Here is a 27,838-nt window from a genome sequence, read left to right as displayed (position 1 = left end):
AACTGTGAGGTAACCGAGAGCGGGTCAGCGGGTGGGCGGCACTTTCAACGGGAGGCAGGGAGCGTCCATACTGTATGCTAGTACTCTTTATTATACTGTGCTAGTACTGAACTAGGGCTTGCAATATCCGCCCCTTTTTCGTATCCGGATATTTCGAATATTTATTATTTGACTATCCGGATATCCGGATAAAACGGATAATTCGAATACTTACTTTGTATTTAATAAATCTTAATAAAAAGTATAATATAATACAATTTTACGTATACTAGGCTGCGTAACAGCAAGTATTAAGCTATTTTTTGGCGTTCTACCTTTTCGCCGATGCTTTTAAGTTGATGTGCAAGTACAAACATACAGCTGGTGTAACCGTGAGGTTAGGTTAGTTAAGGTAGAACGAATTATTATTGTCTGGAGTTGCCAGTTGCCACGTGGCGTGATAATGGCAAAATGTAATTATACTCACCAAAAACTAAAATCATTTTTGCTTGATTAGATATGGTTATTCGAACGGCTGACACAAACTATATTTGCAATTATTTACTAGGCTATGGCGACGGCGACACTTCAACCCTCCATTTAATATTGGCAGTCTGCGCTGCGAAATTCTTTTCTTGATAGTGGCTTTGATAATATTTAGAGAATCGAATATCTTCTACCTGTTAGAAGGGTCTCTTCTTGTTGAGATTTTACATTGCATTTAAAGTCAGTCAAGGTTTTCACTACAGATTTATTCAAATACAAAATGCTAAAACCTTCATCATATCTGCTAAATCCTACTGCATTTCGTTTGGCAGTTCAATATGAACCGAAGTTCTCCTCCGTTGGACTCATTTTAGTTCTGTTCGCACTTTGTTAATCATGTACTATGACAGCGCATCAGTTTGACAGGAACACGGTACAAGTACACTCAAAGTTACTCTTACGGAGCTAAAGTGCCATTCAATAGAACTTGCTAACTATGTAAGAAACAAACCGACATACTAAAATTGACACTGAATGTCAATTTACTAGTACCTAACTTTTGTTTACATATTTAGCATGTTCTATTTTTACACTTTAGGCCGATCTGCATAAGATTATTCTCAAATATTAAAAAAATAAGGGTGTAATCGGCAATCAAGGAGTAATAATTTAAATAAACAATTTTTATAACGTAAAAATGTATCTAAATAAATAAAGTCCACCGACAACGTGATTTACATTATAACTTTCAACGTTTTTTAAGTAGTTATCTTAAAAATTTTAGTATTCGAATTATTCGTTTTATCCGGATATCAACTTACTCGAAATCAAATGATGACACATGGACTCGATCGAGACAAATGGACTAACAACAAATGTACGTTGAAGAGGGAAGCCACATCTGGTACACGGATGGTTCAAAGAAAGGAAATGATGTAGGATGTGGGATCTATGGTGAGAGACCTAAGCTCAGAGCTAGCGTCAGCATGGGCACAAAGGCCTCAATCTTCCAGGCAGAAGTCTTCGCCATCAACAAATGTGCGGAGATTAACCTGGACAGAAACCTAAGACACCAACATATCTACATCAACTCAGACAGCCAGGCTGCTCTGCTGGCACTAGAATCCCTTGAGTCAAACTCAAAACTAGTCCAGAACTGTAAAACAAACCTAAATGCACTGGCTAACTCCAACAAAGTCACACTTAGATGGGTACCAGGGCACTCCGACATTAACGGAAACGAAGAAGCAGACGAACTTGCAAGAAAGGGCGCAGACACACCCCTGGTCGGCCCAGAACCGTTCTGTGGAATCACAAAACGGGATGCATATTCTCTGCTCAGCGACTTAGGAAAAAAGAGAGCAATCGATTGGTGGAAGTTCGCTAAAGGACAAGTACACTCGAAAGCTCTAATCAAAGGGTTCAACAGCAAAATCGCTAAGGAGCTTCTGGGGCTCAAAAGGCACAAAACTTGCGCGGTGACTAGAATACTGACTGGACACTGTAAGTTGAACAAGCACATGTTTCAAATTGGCAAGAAACAAGATGCGACATGCAGGTTCTGCCAGGAGTCAGAGGAGACTGCAATGCACATTCTCTGTTCCTGTGGACCACTAATGTCAAAAAGAAGTACCTACTTAGGGCGGCATGTATTGCAACCCTATGAGGTACAGAACGTTACGGCCCAAAGCATCTGTAATTTTCTGGATGCAACGGGCATTAGTAATGAACTTTAAAGGGCCGTCACAATAGATCAATACTTGGTCGACGTGACACTCAAAGGCCCGATACCACCCCAATAATAATAATAATACTCGAAATCCGGATAGTAAATTTCACGGATATCCGGAGAAAACTGATATCCGGATATCCGGATTGCAAGCCCTATACTGAACGCGTCGCTGTTACTGTCAATTTCCATAGTAAAATGAACAGTAGGTAGTGCAGCTGCGGTTGGAAATGGACTGTCACATTAAAGGTGACAGTCGGATTTCAAGGGCAGCTGCATTACTGTTGCGACATTACTGAGGTGGCGTTGATGTCGCCGCTGTATCTGTCAATTCCCTCCCGCTGTAATGTCGCAATTTTCAACTTTCAATTAGTTTTGTACAATTAATTGTCAGAGGTTGACTAGGTTTATAAAGGGGCCCACTGATTAACAGTCCGCCGGACGGTATCGACCTGTCAGTTAGAACAAAAAGTTGACAGTTCCCAACAACTGACAGGCCGATACCGTTCAGTGGGCTCCTTTAGGGGGGAGGATTTTTGCTGTATTTTATTTTTTTATTTTTATTCAAAAGGCCTATTACGGTACTGCTTATATTCTAAAACACTGAAAAACCTTAAACTGAATAACGCAAGCACAGAAAACCTCAAACTGAAATAAAAACGCAACCCGATAAAATACATTTCAACAAACCCCCACACGACAAAACCTCCATTTTTCACTAACGATGTAACAATGATATGTCAAGCGGTCAAAAAATACCGGAGGCCAATTCGAATTTACATCTAACGCTCGTTCTAACTTTTCGTCACATATTACAAATATGTTTAAAAATATGTCCCATGTCAGATAAGCATCACTTTTCCATCAAACAAACATCAAACATCAACATTTATTCAGCAAATAGGCCACAAGGGCACTTTTACACGTCAACATGGAATTTACATACAGCAAAAAAAACACATCAACAATTGGACGTAGTTACGCGAAAACGTTCCAACCCACAAGTCACTTGAAAATGAGTTACCATAACCAGGGTACTATTTTTGACATATTACATCATGTGCACACAAAGATGCTAGTATTTTTAGGTTAGTTTCATCAATAAAATTTGACCCAAATGTTCCAACCCACCATTATGCCAAGGACGTGTACTCAAAATAAAGTAAAAACATTACATGCATACTGAAACATATTGTTAAAAACTCTTAATAGAATAACATATCGTTATAATGTTCCACTTGTCTTGGAACATTATACTAAATTCATAAAACGCACATTTAATTGTTTCTTAAATGATCCATGTGGGTTGGAACGTTTTTGCAAAATCTTTATACATTTTTTATTTCTGCAAAAATGTTCCATGTGATTTGAAACCTTTTAGATTAATCCATACTGTTTTTTTAAGCTGCGAAGACTGTTCTAAATAAAGTGGAACGTTTTATTATAATATATTATTTTCCAATTTTTTGCTATAAACGATCCACATATACTTGATCCATTTTTGCTATTAAATATGTTCGAGAGAAAAAACTATTTTTTACCAAAATATATATATATATTTTTTTTAATAGCCTATATTGTCCCACTGCTGGGCAAAGGCCTCCCCTGTCTTTCGCCACTCGTCACGGCTTTGTGCATGTTCCCGCCAGTCGCCACAGAATGAGTCCAGGTCGTTTCGCCATCTCATTTTTGGTCTGCCTCTGCCTCGGGTGATCTGTGGTGCCCAGTCGGTCGCTATTTTGGCCCATCTGTCCGGGTGCATCCGACAGATATGTCCCGCCCAATCCCACTTGAGCTTGGCGGCCTTCACACCCACATCTGCGATACCAGTTTTGGAGCGCAGCTCTGTGTTCCTTATCCGATCGGTTCTACGGACTCCGAGTATACTGCGCTCCATTGCTCGCTGGCAAATCTTGAATCGGGACTTTTGGGCTTCTGTTAATGACCAAGTTTGGGCGCCATAGGTTAGGATAGGCAGAATACACATGTCGACGAGTTTGCGTTTTAGTGCTAGTGGAAGGTTGCCCTTCATTAACGCCTTCATGGACCAGAAGCTCTTCCAGGCGTTTTCGATGCGTCGATCGATTTCCTTGGACTGCCTGTTATCGAACGATGCTATCTGGCCCAGATAGATGTATATCCTGCCCATCTACCTTGACCCCATGTTTCGCGCCATTGGTCATTAACTGGGTTTTCAACCTGTTCATTTCCGACTTCAAGACTTGCCACGGCACGCTAAGATCTTGTAGCATTTTCTGTAGATGGGGTGCAGTGTGGGAGAATAGCACAATGTCGTCGGCGAAACGTAGGTTTGTCAACCTTTTTTCGCCGACGCCAATGCCCATTGTTTCCCACTTGGTCGCCAGCTTCTGGAAGATTTCCTGTAGGCAAGAGGTAAATAACTTTGGAGATAGCGGATCACCTTGTTTGACTCCTTTTTGGATGCGGAATTTAGGGCCGGGAACATGCAGTTTGATACTTGCAGTACTATTGCGGTATATGGTCTCAATAAGCTCAACATAAGTGTTGTCGATTTGTTGTTCACGCATAGCAGAAAATACGGCAGAGTGTTTAACACTGTCAAACGCCTTACTGTAATCCACAAATGCAAGGTAGAGTGGTATTTTGAACTCATTGGACTTCTCTATTATTTGATTGACGGTTTGCAGGTGGTCAGTTGTCGAGAAGCTGGGTCGGAAGCCAGCTTGTTCTGGGGGTTGGTGTTTTTCCAACAGTGAGGCGATGCGGTTTTCGATGACTTTGATAAATAATTTATAAATGTGTGAAATTAAACCAATTGGTCTATAGTTTCCGATGTCGGATTTGTCGCCTTTTTTATGGAGAAGGATAATATTAGAGTGACAGAAATCTTGAGGAAATTCGCCGGTGTGCAAAATTGTTCCGTAGCCAAATGGCAAAAAACGGAACCCTTATAGATTCGTGATGTCTGTCTGTCTGTCTGTCTGTCTGTCCGTCTGTCCGTGTATGTCACAGTCACTTTTCTCCGAAACTATAAGAACTATACTGTTGAAACTTGGTAAGTAGATGTATTCTGTGAACCGCATTAAGATTTTCACACAAAAATAGAAAAATAACAACAAATTTTTGGGGTTCCCTATACTTAGAACTGAAACTCAAAAATTTTTTTTTCATCAAACCTATACGCGTGGGGTCTTCAAAAATGATATTGAGGTTTCTAATATCATTTTTTTCTAAACTGAATAGTTTGCGCGAGATACACTTCCAAAGTGGTAAAATGTGTGTCCCCCCCCCCCTGTAACTTCTAAAATAACAGAATGATAAAACTAAAAAAAATATATGATGTACATTACCGTGTAAACTTCCACCGAAAATTGGTTTGAACGAGATCTAGTAAGTAGTTTTTTTTTAATACGTCATAAATCGCCTAAATACGGAACCCTTCATGGGCGAGTCCGACTCGCACTTGGCCGCTTTTTGTTTATTTTGGCCTAATGGCAAACCGATTGCTCCAGCGAAATTAGTGGACTTACAAATCTTACAATCCATGTACCACTACATACCTGAGGATTGCCTTCAATTTTATAGAACGCTTCAAAGTTCTGAAGAAGCTACTGATGATGTTGATGGGTTTGGTGGAGTTCCGGACTTCGAGATTATAGAATACGATGATGATTGAATGTTTAATATAAGTTTTTGATAACTTTTGGAACCATATCAGCAAATTTTTGACATAGGTTCTAAGCTCAAAATATCACGTCCTATTTTTTTGTAATACATTTTCAAGTTTTTTTTTGTTGTTTTAGTATGTTCCTCATTGTTATTTATTATTTTACATATTAAATTTATTTTAGATATATTTATAAAAATAAATAATACACATAAATTCGTTTTGGAACGTTTATGCATAATTGCTATTTAACAAGGTTCATACAAAATTAAATTTAGCAAAAACGTTTCAAACTCGTTTTACCTATTTATATGCCCCTTGTATTATGTATTTACAAAAAATATGCATATCATTCAATAACCAGTTTGGCATTCCACAGTAAAACCAATAGTATTTGCCTAAAATAATTACAGGGAAAAAGTGTACCGCTAAAACACAAAACTGCGTTTATCTCAAAATGGGGTCGCTGTGGGTTGGAACGTTTTCGCGTAACTACGTCCAATTATAAAATGCAACTAAGCCGCAAATATCAGATCAAACTAAAGTATTACATAGAGATGTATAAAGTCTCTAAATATCGAATTACAAAAAACGCTATAACAATAGTATTGAAAAAAAAAACACAAAGGTACAAAAACTACAATCTAAAATTATTTACTTAGAGAAGTAAATGTCTCTAAGTGTCATCATAAATAAAAGATTACAATATATAGTAGTTAATCAAATTATCCTTAGAGATGTATAGGGTCTCCAAGAGTTAAAATCCTGTATACCTAATTAAAACATTCATTAAGAAAGAAAATGATAATAAAAATAGCATACGAGAACCGAATGAGGTGTGTCCATGTAATCATCCTCAAAAATAAAGTTACTAAATAGGTATAATAGCGGTAGTACTATTAGTTATTCTGTGATAATAGCTCGTGTTAGCTTAAATTGACCAGTCTCCACATCTTTAGAATTATCAAAACTTTTAGTGCAAAAATCCGGTCCCACTATTGAGCTATCGCCCACACTGTTAACTGTCCATCGGTTGACCTTATTACAAAAGGCATAAGGTCCACTGATGGACAGTTAAATGTTGCTGTTTCTACTTGTTCGGACATGCACGAACGGATGGGCGCGTGATATCAAAATCACATCGTTTTGATATCGCAATGTAATTTCGGATCGTTCGAATTGGCCTCGCGGTCGCGCATGTCAGCCGTCACCTACGGTCACCGAAACAATACATTTCCTTTTTTTGTGAAATAAATTTCAAACAAATATTTTCTTCTGCCGTATTGAGAAATGTATTTTTAGAAAATTTAACCCAAACCGATGTACTGACGATTAGGAAAATAACATAGGTATCAAAATATTATATGTAAATGTGCAATTATGGAGATGGAGATAGATTGAATCTCCGTAAATGATACAGTTTTGAGTACCGAAATTAATCATTATGCAATTTTCACTGGATTCTGCTCAGTTTATGAGATTTTAATTGATTTCTTACTGTAATTGTGCATGTTCAAGATAAAATCTAGATATTGACGATGCAAAAGCGATCCTACTTGAATAAATTGATTTGTATCTTTTAATGCAATTTTTGTGGGTCACGTGTCGTAATCTTTAAAAACACCGCAAACAAATCAATGAAGCTATTTTGGAGATATATGGGCATCTTCAATCGTGTACACGAATACAGTTTTTCATAATGCCCCCGGTGTCCCGTCATTATGAAAAACTGTAAGAAAACGGACTATGCTGGTTGGAAAATTCCATAGAAAATTACCTATTTTCATTGCTTTGGGGTACCTATAAGGCAGTCGCGTTTCCAAAGAAAGGAAGATCCATTGGTATCCAACCTTTAACAATAAAACCCCGCTATTTTATTTTACGAACGTCAATTAGGAAACCCTGCTTTGCATACCTAATTAACTTTAAATGGAAAATAATAAGCGCGCCGCGACAAGTCCGAAATAATTAAGAATAACTCATTTACAAATATTCCTACTCATTAACCGTGATTATAAGGGTCAAATTGCGGTAACCTGGAGGTGGGGGCATTCGAAATTTAAAATCTGATTGTGACTCCATATTAGATAATTTGATTTAAAGAGAGGTGGTGAGTGAATATGATGTCCGATTTTCAATCTAGAGGTCGCGTTCAAATCATGGGTCAACTCTGACTAGGGTTTGCACGACGGATCCGAAATGTATGGGAATATCCGCGGATCCGGATCCAAATCCGGATAATTTCATACATTTCGGATCCGGATTGCAAACCCTAACTCTGACTAATATGCTGAACTCTTCGGAATTGATGTAAGGTCATTGTGGCTAATTCTTTCAACAATACGATATATTAAATATCATATATATTTTATTCCCCTCCGTGACGAAGTTTCATGTAATAACGAGATAATACTACCTATAAGACTTTGATGGAACATCTTTCATACCAGGAAAAAGTAATAACATGCTTGATTGATTGATTGATCATTTATTTGTCAATAGTGGGTTCACAAAGAGGTCTTAAAACTATTTACAACATGTAAGTGCATAGGATCTCCACATTGTGCCTACAAACTGGCATACAAATTTAATTAAACTAGCCTAATTACATGCATATTATATGTCTTTGCCATATCTCGGGACCATGAGGTCCCGGACCTTTGGGAGGCAATTATTATTAACTTATCTATTAAGGAACTCGCCCACACTGTAGAAACATTTCTCACACAGCCAAGCTTTCATCATTTTCTTAAATGTTGTATTTGTTTTTTATTGTTGATTCGTTATTATAGGTAATGTAAGTAATGTAAGCAAAAAAGTCTGCAAATATTATTACATTTCATTCAATAGCGTGAAGTACGTACCTACGCGTTTGCGTTAAGTGTCATTTTATATGGGATTTTGAGTTTCCAAAACGTCCCGCTTGGAGCGCTGTTCAAAATCCCATACAAAAATAGACATACTTAACGCCAACGCGAACGCTCGTCAGCTCGTCACGCTATCAAATAAAATTTACACTAGGGGCTCTGTATCAAAATAAAACCTTACTAGCCATTGGTCTTTATTTATCAAAAAACCCTAACAAATCTCTATTTTTCTTCTGTCCAAGAAAAATAGAGTAAAAGTAGGAAAATATTTCCCGGAATAGCAATGACAGACGGAACCAGATAATCTCATGACATAAAATATGACCACGGTGATATATTGCTAATGTCATTTTATCATCTCTTTCATTGTGGGAGTCTACTGTCTAATCATTAACGATTAACGATTGTGGGTAATTATTACAATTAATCATTAGACAATAATGTGCATTTGCAGATTTTTTCATCACGTTCTCTATTAATATACTTATTGCAATATACCTAAGCTAATGAAAATGAAAAATGTTTATTTCTGTTAAACAATATAGGTTAATTAATAAAGGTTGAGATCTCCTAGTAGGTATAGTCACTACCTGTGACAGGAGGCTCTTCCGGCATGTTACTAACAAAAATAAATGAACACAATTAAGTGTTTAGAAACATTAGTGATTAGAAGCTTAAAAAACCGGCCAAGTGCGAGTCGGACTCGCGTTCCAAGAGTTCCGTACGTTACACAATTTTTAACAATATGTTTTTTTAATGAAAAGTGAGTAAAATATCTTTAAAAAACCCATCAAAAACTGCACATTTCTAATAGGTTTTCCTGTCATCTTTAGGTAAAGAACTATTTAGTGTATTTTTTTCAAAATGTTAGACTCAGTAGTTTTAGAGATAAAAGGGGGGGGGGGGTCTAGACATACGAAGGGTTAAGAGCTCTTCATTTAGAGATAATAATCTCGTTTTCCGAAAAAAGTGACTAGACATGTTCTTTCCGTGTACCCTTCATTTAGTGAATTTTTTTTTAAAATTTTAGACCCAGTAGTTTCAGAGATAAAGGGGGGAATGGTTATTTTTTGCCTATTTTCTTGAATAACTGCTAAACTATTTATCATAAAATTATATTACGAAGCAGTAGTGTAGAAGAGGATAGGAAAACCGTTGGTAGATCGGCAGGATCATCTTCTACCGTTGAAATATGCACACTTGAGGATAGATTCACAAGTGGACGATGAAATAATAACACGTCGAGATAGCCGATAGTTGGTTTTAATTAACACTATCGATTACACATCAAAATAACTTAAGATCACTTCGGTTGTCATGAATTACAAAAATCAGTTATCAAGAAACGTGGCGATCCCAGAGATGACGTCACGTCACAACCGCTTTGCTCGATCGCCTCAATCATAATGAATCCGGGGCGGCTCGTCTGCTTCTTTCATACCTCCCGAAGGGAGGTATGAGATGCCTTCCCATTCCTTTTGGGGATTTTTGGCGGTTTCAAATCGCCGCCCGTAACTACGGGCGGGTCTTTTCAGTGCCCTTTTCTAGGGCGGTGGCTTCTTCGTCATGACTAGCCGTGAGTGGCCTGTCATGGCTTTTACTTCTGCTGTTAGCCTTTCAGCGGCTTTGTGGCTGTGGGCCTCGTAGCTGCTGTGGGCTGACTCCCTCTGCCTCTAGCACCAGCGTCCCGGAGGGGAAATCTGGCGCCGTTGGCGGCTGTCCGGTGGGCGCGCGTGGAGCGGCGCGGTGCCCGTTTCCTGGTGTCTTCTTCTCCTCCTTCGGCTTCTTGCCCCGGTGCCCTGGGGGCACTGGCGCTGTCGGCGGTTATCCGGGGGGCGTGCGTGGAGCGGCACGATACCCAGTAGGCGGCAGGGACGCGAGCGTTCGGCGCGCTCAGACTTTATGTTTAGGCGCAGCTGCAGGGCTGCGACGGTTGCGTGGTTGATGCCGGGGGCTGCGGGTGTAGGTGCCGGCGCGGGGGCCGGGGGGGCAGGTACAGTGGCTCCCGGCTTGGGGGCCTCTGTACGTGCGGCGTCTTGGTTGGTGGGGCCTTTTGAGGGGCCTAGTTGGGGCTGCGGGGCGGCTCCGGGGCTGGCGCGGGGTCGCGGGTCCGTCGGTGGCGGGGTGGTGTTGCAGGATCCTTCCTGGTCCTGCTTGTCGGGCGTGCTGCACTCCGGCTTCTCCTCAACTGCCGAAAGTTGTGGAGTGACGGGGTGCTCGTCCTGGTGGCGCTGCGGTTGGGCTTCTTCCTGGGACTGCTCTGGGGAAGGCTGATGGCCATACTTCCGGGTGTGGAGGTATGTGACCGACTTGCGCCAAGCTGGCAGCCTTGATACAAACACGATCAAGTTGCCCGCGAGGAGAAAGTCGGTCTGGGGCTACCCATGGGGGTGGTGCGTAGGGGCGTCCGAGGGCTTCGATGAGGCCATCTAAGTCAGGTTGCCACGGCTCTGAGGGGCCGTAGGTGGATTCCGGTGTGAAACGACAGTTCAATAAAACAATCCGATGATCCAGCAAGATGTGTATTCACGTATTCTCCGACACGACCAATTAATTTTACATCAAATCACAACGTTTAGTTATTACAATATGACAATCCGATCTTCACTCATTCGTTGCCTCACTCGTTCTGCCTCCCAACCGTAGCGCCAGTTGCCGCCATCTTGCCTCACCGGAAGCTTTACGATTTAAGACGGCGCGACCAATCGGGAGCCAGCTCGAGATGTCAAATGCTTACTTCCGTTACATATTAATTAATGTATTTTGATAAACAGTCTAACACTGTTTATCAAAATATATAGAAATTTAGATTACATATTTTAATAATTAATTATGACTATGAAATGCTAACAGTCGGCCTTTCCTGACTTTTTATCGTCTCGATAAAATGCCAGTAATAAGTAATATACATACTATTACTCAATCTTAACAGTTAGTTTAATTTTTTTAATACTTTAACATATTCATAAATCAGAATGGATTTGCTTTTTATACTTATTCTCCTATGTTATATTTGTAACATATTTATCTATCATTAACACTAAGTTAACAATAATAATGCGATCACTTTAAATATTAATACTGGACGTTTTCAAAACACATCTAATCTAGTCAGAACCGCAATATGGAGCCCCTTCATGTCTCCAATATTGCCTCATATAAACTAATCACAGTACTGGAGCCCCTTCATGTCTCCAATACCGCCTTATATAACTAATCACAATACTGGAGCCCCTTCATGTCTCCAATATTGCCTCATGTAAATTAATTACAGTACTGGAGCCCCTTCATGTCTCCAATACTGCCTCATAACTAATCACAATACTGGAGCCCCTTCATGTCTCCAATACTGCCTCATATAACTAATCACAGTACTGGAGCCCCCTTCATGTCTCCAATACTGCCTCATATAACTAAACATAATACTGAAGCCCCTACATGTCTCCAATATTACTTCATACACATTAATCACTGTACCGGAGCCCCTTTATGTTTTCAATACTACCTCATATGATCTAATTATAGTATAGGAGCCCCTTCGTGTCTCCCATACTGTCTATAACATTAAATTTGAATTTAAGCAGCAAATCTCTAATGATAAAACACATTTATCAACCATAGCTTTAATTGTTTTTCTATCATAACACATAACCGATTATACATTTTACTCATCTACTCATATCATTGTTAATTGTACATAATACTTCATTCGCCCAGGTGCGAGCAATCCTACATTACACTTCCTTGCCAATCAAAAGTTACGACTCATCACTTTCACTGCTAGAATCAATATCATTACTCCTATTGAATACCATCCACCGATGCATTTTATCAACTGAGAAAATTCCACTAAATGGTCTATTACCCTTTCGAGAGAGTGGCGTGTCCTCAACAACGTACCTATCATTGTCAAGTACTTTAACAACGCGATAAGGGCCCCGAAGTTTAGACACTAGCTTTCTACTTTGGCCACTCGATGGTATGTCCCTTTCTAACCTTACTAGATCTCCAACCTGAAAAGTGAGTTGTTTTCTACCCTTATCAAACGCTTCTTTTTGCTTTTCTTGATTTAACCGGATATGTTCAGAAATGTCACTACGAATATCTTCTATCGACTGATTAGCACCTACCGTACTCTTATTTTGGCTATCGTCACTCTGTGTCACTGTTTCGTCATTTTCAATGTGTGATTGTAACACTGAGTCAGACATTCCAGATAGTCTAAAACCAAAAAGTGCTTGTGAAGGTGTCTTACCCGTGCCCTTGTTAAGGGTATTATTTAAACCCCATTGAACTTCGTCAACATATTCATCCCATGACGATTCCGATTTACCATGGGTAGCAGCAGTAAGAGAAGATAAAACCGTTCGGTTGTACCTCTCAACCTGCCCGTTGGCACGTGGTGTCGCGGTTGCGTTGAGGATATGTTTGACCCCTCGAGAGTGTAAATACTTTTTGAAATTTTTAGCCGTGAACGATGTTCCTCAATCGGATATTAGCCGTTTTGGTACGTCAAAAGTGTGGAAGTAATGTTTAATAGCCCTAATCGAATGAACCGTTTTTGTACTTTTCACTGGAGTTAACGTGATATACTTCGTGAACGCATCTATTATTATAAGTAAGTAGGCGTTTTTTCTTTTGCTGCGTACGAAGGGACCCAAGTGGTCTATATGAATAGTATGGAATGGCTGGTCAACTTTTTCAATGGAATGTAATTCGCCAGCCTTTCTTCCAGATGGTACCTTCGCATGCGCACACTCTAAGCACGAATCGACGTATTTCTTAATGAATCGTCTCATTTTGGCAAACCAATAATTGCTCTTAATTTTCTCATAGGTTTTGTCGAAACCAAAATGGCCAATATCGTCATGACTAGCCTTAAGCACCTGCCATCTAACGCCTTTTGGTACAACCCAGCGATCACCGTCTTCAGTCTTCCTAAACAACAACCCCCTCTTGACCAAGTAGTTATTTTTAATTTCTACAACATTATTGCTTTCTGGGTCATTAAGTATGTTTACTATCCTCTGAAGTTCGGGATCGCTGTTCTGTACCGTAGTTATCCAATTGGAACTAATATTTTGAATACTTAAAACAGGGGTGGATTTTAGGTCTGGGGGATTACGACTCAACGCATCAACATGGGACATGGTTAAGCCGGGCTTGTACACAATATTAAAATCGTATTCTTGGAGTGTGCTCCACCAGCGCGCCACCCTCGGCAACATGTCTTTCTTATCAAAGGTGGCTCGAAGCGAGTTACAATCAGTGACAATGGTGAAGGAAATACCTAATAAGTACACTCGAAAACGCTGCACTGAACATACCACGGCAAGAGTTTCTAGGTCATAAGAAGTGAATTTTGCTTCTTCCGGCGAAGTCTGCCTACTAAAATATGCGACCGCAGTGAATGGAGAGTCTTTGTCTCTTCATTGAAGAAGTATGCCCGCTATCCCATGTTTCGAAGCATCTGTGTGGACCTGCGTTTCATATGACGGGTCGTAAAAGGACAGTATCGGTCGTTTAATTAACTCATTTTTCAACGTAATAAATGCGTTTTCTTCAGCTTCTCCCCATAGCCAACGGGCATCCTTCTTCAACAGTTGAGTTAAGGGTTTTGCAAGTGCCGAAAACCCTTTGACAAACCGGCGAAAGAAACTCGCCAAACCAACAAATTGTCTTACCTTATGCTGATCGGTGGGTCTGGGAAATTTCTCTACCGCTTCTATCTTGCTCACACCCGGCCGTATACCTTCTTCGCTAATTTCAAACCCGAGATAATTAATCGATTGCATCAAAAAGTGACACTTTTTAAGATTTAATGTCAACCCTGAATTGCGAAACAGCTCTAATACCTCCTTCAATTTAGTAAGTCCTTCATCAACAGTCTTCGACGGAATGTTCACATCATCCATGTATGCTAGAGCGTCTTTGAATCTAGCGTTACCTAAAATATTATTGATTGCCCTTTGAAAAGTGGACGGTGCATTAACTAACCCAAAGGGCATTCTTGTGAATTCATAATGCCCGTCCGGCGTTATGAACGCAGTCAGGTGTCTCGAGGATTCAGACATGGGGATCTGATAATATCCAGAAACCAAATCCAAAGTTGTATAAAATTTATGTCCAGAAAGATTATCTAATTGGTCATCTATCCTCGGGAGAGGATAATGTTCCTTGATTGTACGTTTGTTTAGAGTCCTAAAGTCCACACAGAGGCGGTAATCGCCTGTTTTCTTTTTAACTAACAAAATCGGTGATGCGTATTCTGAAGAAGACTGTTGCACGATACCTGATTCTTCTAGTTCCTGAACTATATCCCTAACTACCTCTCGCTCTGAAACGGGTAACCGATATGGTCTATATACCACAGGTGTAGAATCATTAAGTTTAATACTCATTTCCGTGTTGGTAACACAACCTAGCTCCTTGATCGAAAACGCGAAGCAATCCCTGTACTCATTGAGCAAATTAACTAATTTATGCCGGTCATCATCCTTTATATTTTTATCTACATTTATCATCGTTTCATCAATCAAAGAATCGCTGCCTTGATTACCATTTTTACGTTCGACCCTATTGACGTTGAATGTTTCTGCAGGCATAGAAACTTCCTTTAAAGGTATCGCACGGATTAACAATACTTCTTTATCTAAACTAAAGCCCTCTGCAACTAGACCTTTGATCACAACCTGACCACAGCCATCTACCATTTGTATACTGTCTACTTACTGTACTTAGTGTACTTTGTATACTGTCGTATTCTTTTCTTGGCTGTAAACACATACTTGGCTCAATAAACAAATCCCCATTATACGTTGGTTTCGAATACACGTCTACAACCGTATAGCCCTTAACATTTACTGACTCACGAACATACAATGGTATATTTTCTTTAACCTGCAATGCGTTTGTTGATATTTTAAGCGTCTTGCTAGTTTTATAAACAACAACGTGTTCTTGTTCGGTAAATGTTTGCCCTACCAACAGAGGAACTTTCAAAAGATGATCTGGGACAACCAACGCTTCCAAACCCGCTTGAGCTGAGTCTATTTTTAGAGTGACATTAACCTTTCCTATGGAGTTAACTAGTCCTTCACCGAATCCTATAAGCACCGGTAAGTCTGTTAGAATCCAATCATCTGATAATTTGCGAGCGTCCGATTCCCTCACTACAGTGCATTCACTGCCGAAATCTACATAACATTCTAAATCTGTACCATTAACTGTCGCGGACTTGAAATATTTAGTATCATTACCCTGTTTAAGCGATATGCGTAAAACGGTCTTTTTCTCAGTATTATCTTTCTTTGATGGACAAGCACTGGCAATATGCCCAACTTTATTACATAAGTTGCACCTTTTGATTGGAAGTTTACATTTAAAATATGGGTGACCCTCTTCGCCACAATTGTAACATTTTGTGTTGCCTTTAGGCTCATTATTACTGGACACAGATTTATTAAACCTAGGACGCCTATTGTCGGAAGTGCTGGCCTGAAAAGATGTGTTGGTCCTTTCGCTGGGTTTGGTAATTTTAACGTTTCTTAAATATACTAACAATTTATCAGGCTCTGTGAATTGAGCAGCCTCTGCGCTTGTCCTTACTGACCTATCCTCAATACCAAACAACAGACAGTCTATTGCGTTCTTACCCGATATATTACAGCGATTCAATAAGATAATTTTTCTGTAATAGTATTCCTCTAACGATTCACCAAATCGCGCTTTACAGGCCAACATTTCCGTCAAAAGTCGCCCATAATTCTCTTCACTTGGAAAAGCTGATTTCAGTTTCTCCTGCCACTCAGACCATGAAAACAGGAGACTTGGTAATCCTTGATACCATTGCTGTGCAAGGCCTACTAACTTCGGTAAGGCATAATGGATTGTTTGTCGTTCTGTCCAGCCATAAATTTGCGCGCATTCGTTAACCTTCAACAACCACGTACTAATCGTCTGCGTCCGTTTAGCAGGGTCATATTCAGGTATAACATTCATAGTCGGAAATCTTTCATTACTGCCTCCCGCTTTCATAGTCTGAATGAGTTCTTTAAATTGTGTAGCAAAATCTGCCATTTCCTTATTACTAACAGCTGAATTAGACACATCCGGTGAAATTGTATCTGCATCTGCACCTGTCGGAATCATCTGGCTAGGGTTAGGTGGTACGACTGATTGGGGTTCACCTGGTTGTAATCGGCTCAGCTCGTGCCCGCGCTGGCGGCGCGCAGAACTGGGTGTCCTCCGCCGACGAGATCTCGAACTCCTCACCTTCCTGCTCTTTCTATGCCGGCTACGGCTGCTGCGGTGCCCCGAGTGCCGACGTCTTTGGCGCTCTGGGGTACAGCTGTCATCCTCTTCATACGATTCGTCTCTTTTTCGTCTACGAGAAGGTCCTGGACTCGACTCTTCTCCACTTGCCATGATTGTAACTGCAAAAGTCCACCAAAAGTGAATGTTCTAAAAATATAATAACAATAACTGAGTCGATTATGATTCTAATTCAGAATATAACTTGTAAACCTTATGTAAGCTATTACTAATATGTTAGTATTCTTTGTAAACGCATAAACACCATACACAACCTTACTTATTGAAAATTTCAACTTTCTTCGACATTTGTAAATTTATAAACTCTTACAAATGATGTGAACTGATATAAACAACAATAAATCACTATTTATATTAAAGCCTATTTAAATTTAAAACTTTTGTAAAATTTGTAAACTCACTGTAAAATTTTGTAAAGTACTGTAAGACACTTAATCTGGCACATACTATGGATATTTGACATTTTCAGAACATTTGTAAATTTGTAAACTTTTGTAAACTTGTGTAAAATACGAGATATCCAAGTAGAAACTCTACTAAATAAATATTTCATAGATTTCCGACATTTGTAAATTTGTAAACTTTAGTAAACTTTTGTAAACTCATTGTAAACTACTGTAAACACTATATTTAACTTACCCTAATGCAATTTAAGACTTTCGGAACATTTGTAAATTTGTAAACTTTTGTAAACTCATTGGAAACTATTGGAAACTACTGTAAAACGTTGTATTTAACATAATGTGACACAATTTGGGACTTTCGGAACATTTGTAAATCTGTAACCTTTTGTAAACTCATTGGAAACTATTGTAAACTACTGTGAAACGTTGTATTTAACATAATTTGACACAATTTGGGACTTTCAGAACATTTGTAAATTTGTAAACTTTTGTAAACTCATTGTAAACTATAGTAAACTACCATAAGACACTGCAATTATCGCACACTAACACAATTTGATAATTAAGAGCATTTGTAAATTTGTAAGTTTTTGTAAACTCTTTTTAAACAACTGTTGACTCATGTAAACAACTGTTATAACGTCATGCGTGCCTTAATCTAATTTTTCTTTATTTATTGTCTATACTCATTTATTATAGCGACTACATGTAATCAAGATAAGATAAAAATAATGTAAATAGGCTACCCTCTAAAAAAAATAATTCTTTCGGTCGAAGCACTTAATAAAAACCGTTTTCGTTTCATATCAAACTTGTGATAGTGAAATAACTTCAAATAATCACCAAACAAAAAGATGAGAAAAGAAAAAAAAAAGAAATATGTCCAAATGTATCAAATTAGAAAGGCCAATAATTTGCGATTAGATTACATACCTTCAAGGGCGTAAGTTTTTTCACCGAAGTTTTTATACGAGAACCTCGACTAATCCCGCCTTCTGAACTGTGAAACGACAGTTCAATAAAACAATCCGATGATCCAGCAAGATGTGTATTCACGTATTCTCCGACACGACCAATTAATTTTACATCAAATCACAACGTTTAGTTATTACAATATGACAATCCGATCTTCACTCATTCGTTGCCTCACTCGTTCTGCCTCCCAACCGTAGCGCCAGTTGCCGCCATCTTGCCTCACCGGAAGCTTTACGATTTAAGACGGCGCGACCAATCGGGAGCCAGCTCGAGATGTCAAATGCTTACTTCCGTTACATATTAATTAATGTATTTTGATAAACAGTCTAACACTGTTTATCAAAATATATAGAAATTTAGATTACATATTTTAATAATTAATTATGACTATGAAATGCTAACACCGGGGTCCTGGTGTCGTCGGGTACTTCGTAAAACTCGCGTTGCGAACTACCCACCCTATCCGAGGGGACCGGGTGGGTCGCGAGTTTTACTGTTGTGGCTGCGGGTGGATTGTAAAATCCGTTTTCTTGTCTACCCACCCGCCCCGAAGGGACGGGGGGGGACATCGGTGGCTTCTTGTCCGTGATGATGCGGGACCTGCGCGACGCGTCACCATCAGTCGGTCCTGTTGGGCAGGGCGACCGTCGGTGGATGGGTTCTGGGCACCGCTGGGCTTCCCCTCCGGCAGGGGCCGGGCGCGTTCCGGCTTCGATTTTCACAGAAAATCGTCAGTCGGATAGGCAGGTGCTGGTGAGGTGCGTCCGTGCGAGGTTCCGAGTGGCTCTCCCCCCGGGGCGGTCTTTTCCGCCCTTCTTATATAGCCGCCAACTGTCACTGTCCAGGTGACAGCTCCGCAACGCCATCTCTGATTTCACCCAGGCAACTATCTGACGTTTCTTAAGTTACAAATCGACTAACCATGGTTCATGGTTTACGCATTGTTAGCATTCTGATAGATCTCACTCCGACATATAAATAAAATATATTTGAGATTCTCAAAATGAGCTCTTTCATTTGATATGTAACACGATATAGTTTGAAAAACTTTATTTTTGAATTTGCTCTTTTACCCCCCAAAAGTGGCCTCCATATTTAAAATTCATTTGTTTACGTTACATGTCCGTCTTTGGGTCACAAACTTACATATGTGTGCCAAATTTCAACTTAATTGGTCCAGTAGTTTCGGAGAAAATAGGCTGTGACAGACGGACGGACAGACAGACACGCGAGTGATCCTATTAGGGTTCCGTTTTTTCCTTTTGAGGTACGGAACCCTAAAAATAACAAAAGTGTGTGTGGATGTGCGCGTGTGTGTGTGTGTGTGTGTTGTGTGTGTGTGTGAGAGAGAGAGAGAGAGAGAGAGAGAGAGAGGTTATATGGAATATACGAGTCCTTCAACAAATATAACCGGTTAAGTAACATAAAAAATAACCGATTACAATAACAACGAATTATCCATACTAAAATTATAAATGCGAAAGTGTGTCTGTCTGTCTGTGTTACCTCTTCACGCTTAAACCGCTGAACCGATTTAGTTGAAATAAGTGAAAACTTCTTTAGCGGGGTTGGTCTCGGACTGTCTACTGTCTAGAACACAAAATGACTAGTGTAATATTTTGCCTATATCCCTTTTAGTCTACATCGCAAACGGTCTAGAACACAAAATGACTACAATTATTTAGACCTTTATTTACCTACATTTCGTCGGTTTATCTTTACGTTAGCGATGTCGACGGAGCCCCGCTGCCGCGGGGCTCCTATTTCTGTGCGGTTCGGCCTTCGGCCATTTGAAGATACCTAACGAACCTAACCTACCTATATGTGGTCATTTTGTGTTCTAGACCGATTGCGATGTAGACTAAAAGAGATATAGGCAAAATATTACACTAGTCATTTTGTATTCTAGACAGTCCGAGATCAAAGCCATCTAGTGAGTTTCTATCTAACTATTATTAATATAACTCGAGTACTAACAGTGATGTGCTTGGGGGTTTCAAGTAATGCAACGAAATAACGCTAGATGGCGTTAACCTCAATTATACATAGTGCTGCAGACATTTTGCAATAGTGATTGAGTTTTTGTACTTCTCGGGACCTTTCAAATGAGCCTATAAGTACTCAATGTGTTTATGTTTTTCCATTAAAGAGTTCCTTTGGATACCTTTCGACTGCATCATCAGATCAGCTCCATGTTAGCGTATTATTGCATTGTCATCTGAAATATGGAAGTAAGTATACGAAATTTCAGCTCAATCAGACACCGGGAAGGGCGGGAAGTGGTTCAAATTTAAGTTACAAGATTTGAAGCACCATAGGTACAAAGAGAAATAGGTATTCGTACGCAGTGAAGCTAAATAAAAGTGTGTAAAAAGCGGCAAAAAATATTACAACATATTTATAGCAAACATTTTTCGCATTTTCTTTTACTAAATCATTTTTCTCCTTTTTCCTTAAGGGAGCTCTTATTGAATTTATAGAACAGTGTCCAGAGAAAAACACTATTACCTAATAGTAATCGTGCCATTTACCGCCATTCAATAATTTCAAAAGATATTTTCCCGGCCTTGAGGACCATTACTGATGTTATTCAGAGAACATTTTTTTGGATATTTTGTTTCAGTAGGTACCTAGTAAATAATATAACTTTCCTACCTATAAAATTATATATTTTGGGTAATTATGGTAAATTTATGTAATATTCAGTAACAGACTCACGTTATATAGAACCGGACCGGGGCATCCGACACTTTGTTTTCTATAGAAATAATCACGTGGTCACCTGTCATCAAAAATGAAGTGTTGGTTGTCTCGGCCCGGACTCGGGCCGTTCTAGCGTGAGACTAACTGATATGATTCATGTATGATTCCAATATCAGTTTGATGTCAGGTGCACGTTCGAAATGGCCTGTCTTTGCCATTATCTGAAATCGCCGCCTCCGTGTCAATTAACAGAAACGAACTCGATTAAAAAAGGGTCTCAAGCGACTTAGCTTATACTAAATTAAAGCCCCAATCTGTCCTTCGTGCCTTTAGAGACAAGTTAAAAGTATAGACTGTCAATCAACATATACAAATACAACAAATACAAATACAAATACAAATAGTTTATTTCCAAAAAATACATTACAGCATTTACACTTTATACTGACCCCCACACTAGGCAAAGCCTGTCCCGTGAGGGAAATCATACGATATACTTAAAGGTAGGTATTACATGAGCGGCTATTGAACAATTTTGAACACAAAAATTAAAGTAGACTTAGGAAATTAATTTATAAGAGAAACAATATATTTAAGGCCTAAAAATTATTATTCTAATTGAGTGTCAACACGTTGTGTGTGTGTGTGTGTGTGTGTGTGTGTGTGTGTGTGTGTGTGTGTGTGTGTGTGTGTGTGTGCGTGTGTGTGTTTGTGTGAGTGTGCGTGTGTGGGTGTGTGGGTGTGTGGTGTGTATAAGTGTGTTATATGTTAGGATATTATTCTAATAATGTTTTCTGTGTCTAAAAAGGATAAGTTTATCATCTTAACTGTTAAGAGCTTTTTTGTTTCGAAGACCGAGTAATTTTTAAAATTGTACAAGTTAACTAAACGATTGTAGATTCGGGGATGGAGAAAGACTGAGAAACGATGTGCAAATGTGGTTTTGACGGCAGTCGTAGGAATTTTAAATATTCGATTTTTAAGTAACCTATTGTAGTTTGATGAGTTTAGAACCATTTTGTGTACAGACAGAGCCACCCTCAGAAGATAGAGCTTCCGAACACTGAGTACTTGAGCGTCATTGTATAGGACCTTCGTAGGATACCTAATTGGTCTCTTCAAGGCTATCTTAAGCACCGCTCTTTGCGCTCTTTCTAATTTCAGAAGGATAGTCGAGGATGTACCTCCCCAGACAAGGATGCAGTAATTGATTATCGATTGTCCAAGTGCGGTATAAATAGTTCTTAATAGGGGTAAGTCAGCTGATTCCCTTAACATCTTCATGGTGTATATCAGCTTTCTGACCCTACCCGCCACTGCCTCCACATGCAGCCCGAAGTTTAGTTTATCGTCTATCACAATCCCGAGGTACTTTATTTTGTTCGATCTTATCATATGGTCACACATACAAGTTTGAGTTGAAGAATCAGTGCAACCACGATTGTGCACTTTAAGTTTCATCTGAAGCCCTGGTGACGAAGCCGCTGTCTTATGGAAACAAAGGAATTTCGATTTGGTTGTATTTAAAGTTAAAAGGTTCTGCTTTAACCAACCTGATAGTAGAGACATACCATGCTCGACATGGCTAAAGACGTTTTCCCAAGAGCAACCGTGAAAGACGATAGCGGTGTCATCGGCATAACACAGTAGCTCAGCATTCTGTAGCGGAGTAAGTGTAATGTCATTAATGTACAATAGAAAAAGGGTAGGACCTAAAATACTGCCCTGTGGTACGCCAAAGGAAACCGCCCTCAAGTCACTAAAGTGCTCCCCAATTTGAACACACTGCTTTCTTTCAGTCAGGTAACTAGTAAACCAACTTAGTGTATTCCCACGAAACCCGTATGCCTCTAGTTTTCTCAAAAGGATGGGGACAGAAACCGTGTCGAAGGCTTTTGCTAAATCTAGAAAGACTCCGACACAGGCCCGGCCCCCGTCCAAGTGTGATGAGACAATTTCTGTAAGAAGAGTAACGGCATCTTCGGTCGATTTCCCCTTTCTGAAACCAAACTGACGATCCGCTAGAAGGCCATTGGATTCAAGGTAAGTAACTATCCTTTTATTTACAATTCGCTCTAGAAGTTTTGAGAAACATCCCAGTAGTGATATAGGCCGATAGTTGCAGGGTTCATTTTTGGCATTCCCTTTGTGAATCGGAACTATTGCCGATATTTTCCAAGCCGTGGGAAATATACCACTTTCTATGCTTTGGTTAAAAATCACTGCAAGGGGTTCAGCAATAGCCGAACCAGTGGCTTTCAAAATTTTATTGTTAATATTGTCAAGGCCTGGAGAACTATCTGTGTCCAATTTTTGGATCAGGCTGAGAACCTCACTTTTGTCTGTGGGGCAAATGAAAATTGAGTTAAATCTCGATGATTTTACTTTAACTTTGGCTGCCAAAGACTCTTGTGTTTCATTTTCCTCTGTTAAGATTGTGTTCGCAAGGTTCTGACCCACAGTTGCAAAGTATTCGTTACATACGTTCAGGGACTCTTTTTCAGTATTTTTAATCTTTGTCAGATTTTGCGCAGTAGATTTTGTAGAGTTCCGGTGTGTAATTTTATTTATGGTTTTCCATAGTTTTTTTGGCGACTTTTTGTGGGCAGTAAGTTCTTTTCTCTGATGTTCCACTTTAAGATTTCTTAGAAGATTAGTAAAAAAGTTGCGATATCTTGTGTATACAAGTTTTTTAGTTTCGTCGTTCGGAGATTGCCGCGAAATCCGGTGTAGTTTGTCTCTCTGTTTTGAACACCTAATTAGCCCCGGAGTCATCCAAGGTTGGATACAGAATTTAGAGCGGCTTACTTGAATCTTTTCGGAGTTTCTGGAGATCGCCTCTGTGACAATGGTTGAGAAAACCGACACGGCATCATTCACAGAGCTTGCCCGCACAACAGGGGACCAGTCAGCAAATTCAAGTTCTCTGCTGAGTCCGGCGTAGTTGACCTTTAGTCTTGATCTTTTTTGAGTAGTATTCCTAATACTTTCCGTTACGATGCCGATCATAATTAGATCATGATCAGTTAGGTCGGACTGGCATACAATCGATTCAGCAGAAAGACTGCTTGATATGAATATATGGTCTATGCACGTTTTACTGTGTGTTGGTTTGTTGACCGAGGAGAGTAATCCATGCGAAGCAAGCACATCCAGGTATCTTGATGCATTTTCGTCATCTGCTGCTGATTCCAAAATGTTAATGTTCATATCACCTGACACTATTAGACATGACTTTCGGCAGACGGTTCTAAGAAACTGGTCCAGGGATAAGCAAAAATTGTCAACATTAGAAAAAGACGGGGACCGATAGATAGCTAAAACTGTAGAAACGCTTGGAATGTCTATCTCTAAGCAGTTTGCGTCAGCTATATCTGGCTCTGACACATTTGGTGACCATTTGTTGTTCACATAAGCGATTACCCCTCCTGATTTGTTTATATACTTTCTTGTACTAAAGGATGTGTATCCGTTTATTTGTTTAATCGTAGAGTTATCATTGATCCAGCATTCGCTGAAAATAATAATGTCAAAACTTATATTTAAACGAGCAAAAATCAATAAGAAGTTGTCAAAGTTGCGTTGTACACTTCTTATGTTTATTTGAAGAAGTTTCAATGAATACTTAGAGATAATGGGACTACACTCTTCAGGGGTGGATATTGCATGGCATTCAACATTAAAGGAGTTGTCGATTTCAGACATTAGTTCTAACGCTGCCATTCACAATACAAGAATAAATAAAAGAGAGTATTGTATTCGAAAGTGATAATGCCTCTACGGGTTGTGAGCATCCCATCTACGGTATGAGCAATGACATAATGTATAAAGTAAAGTATGCTTATTACGTATATTTTCCTATAAGTATGTGTGTGTGTATGTATGTGTGTGTGAAGTGAAGAGTTGATGTGGATGTGGGTAACATATGTCAACATTCTATTCAAAAAGTAATGTAAGGCCATGATGGTTAGACACTGCTGTCTCATTATTAGCGAAAAACGTGAGACAAAATAAAACCAGGTAAACAAACACATTCCTAGAAAGTTATTCGTTACATTGTCCTGAAAACTTTTGGAGATCTTCGTGAGATCGAATCTGAAGGGCCGGGCTTCCATCTTTACCTTCATGCTTCCTGATGTAGATGTTACCTCTGCGAATCCAGCAGTATTTATAACCGTGTTCCTTAACCCATGACCGTGTGTCACGAAATAAGCGCCTGCCGTCACTGGTCAAGCGCTCATTCACGAATACCCTCGTCGTGGGACTTGCTGGTACGATGTCCTTGCTACTGAGCGTTGACCGCCGAGTTTTTGCCTGTTTTAAGAACTCTTCACGTTTCGCCCTCCTCACAAAAGAAACCACTAGGGGCCTAGATTGATTGATTTTGTCACCCTGGCGTCGCGGGCCCACGCGGGTCACAAAGTTTACATCAACTTCATCGAGGTTCATCCCTAGCGTCGAGGCTGTAGTCAGGACTATGTGGTAGGGGTTTTCATTTGGCGTTTCAGGAAGGCCCATTATCTCCAGTTCTGAACTTAGCGACTGCTGAGCTTGCTGGTTTAATTGATTTTGGAGATCTACAACCTGGGTCTTGAGGAAGACGTTCTCCCTTTCCTTCTCTTCCAGTTTTAAAATACGTATATATATATAAAATTGCGTAAAGGGTAAATAGAAATTGCGAGTGCATTCCCGTGCCGCATTAGGTACATGTAGACTGATTTGTCGTGAGAACGTTATTTCTCAAGGATATGCATGACATTTGCCTATATTTAAGGTGGCGGGATGGCGTGCTCTGCCCCTTTTGATCAGTAGGTAAGTATATAGGTATATAATTTTGGAACGATAGGCACAAATTACACAATTCTACAATATTAAACATATAAAAGGAATAACATAATTAAAAAATCTTTTCCAATTCCAAGTATAAATTGAAAAGGTGTCGCAAAAGACATCTGTTGAAACATTAAGGAAAAAATTGACAAGTAGTTGAGGTATGGGATGCGCACTTTCATTCCTTTCATTCCTTTATCCATAAAAATTATATTGGTGGAACTGTTGTATGTTTAAGACCACAGACCAACCCCTATAGACAGAGCTTATAGGACGACTCGCGGTCATCACCCGTATGGTGCATAGGTCAAATATAATATTGCACGCGCGCCGCTCCGATCAGTAGCGACCAAGCTTACGACCCGTTAGCAGTGTGCACGTGTCTAAGAAAATAAATCGTAAACTATTGAATTCTTGAGGAAATCATGGGATATTGCAGAGTAATATGGTGTGGCAAGTCATCTTAGACTTCTACTTACAAAACAGATGGAATTACCTTCGACGGGAAAGTCAAATTCATTATTACGTTGAAAATTGTTTCTTGTCCGCGGGGTTCATTTTATAGTGGTCAATAAGCTCAGGGCGAAGTATGTCCGTCCCTTTTCGTCAACTTGAAAATGCAATGTGCTATCCCTTTCACGTTACGACTAGGGATGCGACGATGATGGTTTCGTCAGTTGCGCGAACTTCGTGCCTTCGTTCGTACCGTATTGTACCATTTTAAGAAATATAAAACAAAACTGTGATTCTCTTTTACTTTTAATTGAATATAATAATGTAATTAATCTGTAGTTTTAATATAATGGTAGTTTATCTTAAATATTAAGTAGGTATACGTACGTATTTTCGTTTTTTGCTAGTAGTATAATCATTATAGAGTTCTAGTATTAAAATAAGAAATCGGTGAGTTTTTTTAGAATCGCGTAGGTGCGCAGTTAGGTCTCATGTCACGAGATGGGCCTGATGATGAACTTCAAAGAAGTGCGAGGGAACTCGGTGTTGGTTTGTAATAGGTATATGTTGTGTGGGTTTTTTAGAATCCTCTAGGGGAGCAGCTAGGTCTCATATCACGAGATGGGCCTGATGATGAACTTCAAAGAAGTGCGAGGGAACTCGGTGTTGGTTTGTGATAGGCATATGTTGTGTGGGTTTTTTAGAATCCTCTAGGGGAGCAGTTAGGCCTCATGTCACGAGATGGACCCGATGATGAACTTCAAAGAAGTGCGAGGGAACTCGGTTTTGGTTTGTGATAGACATACGTCATCATCTTCCCCGCGTTGTTTCGGCTTTTGCCACGGCTCATGGGTACCTAGGGTCCGCTTGGCAACTAGTCCCGAGAATTGGCGTAGGCTCTAGTTTTTACGAAAGCTTCTGCTATCTGACCTTCCAACCCAGAGGGTACACTAGACCTTATTGGGATTAGTCCGGTTTCCTCACGATGTTTCCTTTACCGAAAAGCGACTAGTAAATATCTAATGATATTTCGTACATAAGTTCCAAAAAACTCATTGGTACGAACCGGGTTTCGAACCCGCGACACTACTCAGAATAACAAACCATTTCCATTTTTACTGAGAAAAAAACAATGTACCCAATTTTTTTGGCCTATTTCATTATGTTTTTAATAGAACACTCTATAATGACCGTAACAAAACGGAAAGTAAATTGTATGAATTTTAGGTGACAATTTTTTCTCGTATTAGTATTGAAAGAGATCGCGATTTTAAGTGGAAATAATATAAAGATCTAAAGTTTAAAATGCAAGATGCGGGAACAACTTTAAATATAAATGCCATTATGTTAAGTAAAATTTTTAGGTTTTACCTACATTTTTACATTGCTAAAATATTATTAGTCAATAATATTCTTAAATAAGTTTACT

General features: G+C 39.5%; 1 long non-coding RNA gene across 1 annotated transcript in view; it reads right to left on the bottom strand.

Moving 5' to 3' along the window:
• Positions 1 to 27,414, bottom strand: part of LOC134663123 (uncharacterized) — a 94,930-nt gene extending 67,516 nt beyond the window's left edge. The window contains exon 1 of the long non-coding RNA XR_010098124.1: positions 27,359 to 27,414. This is a non-coding gene — a long non-coding RNA (uncharacterized LOC134663123). The remainder of the gene's footprint in view (positions 1 to 27,358) is intronic.
• Between the last annotated feature and the right edge of the window lie 424 nt (positions 27,415 to 27,838).

Source organism: Cydia amplana, chromosome 4, assembly GCF_948474715.1.
Source record: "Cydia amplana chromosome 4, ilCydAmpl1.1, whole genome shotgun sequence".
NCBI classification, from domain to species: Eukaryota; Metazoa; Arthropoda; class Insecta; order Lepidoptera; family Tortricidae; genus Cydia; species Cydia amplana.
The sequence above is the reverse complement of the archived record's forward strand: the minus strand, read 5'-3'. Positions and strand labels throughout refer to the sequence as shown.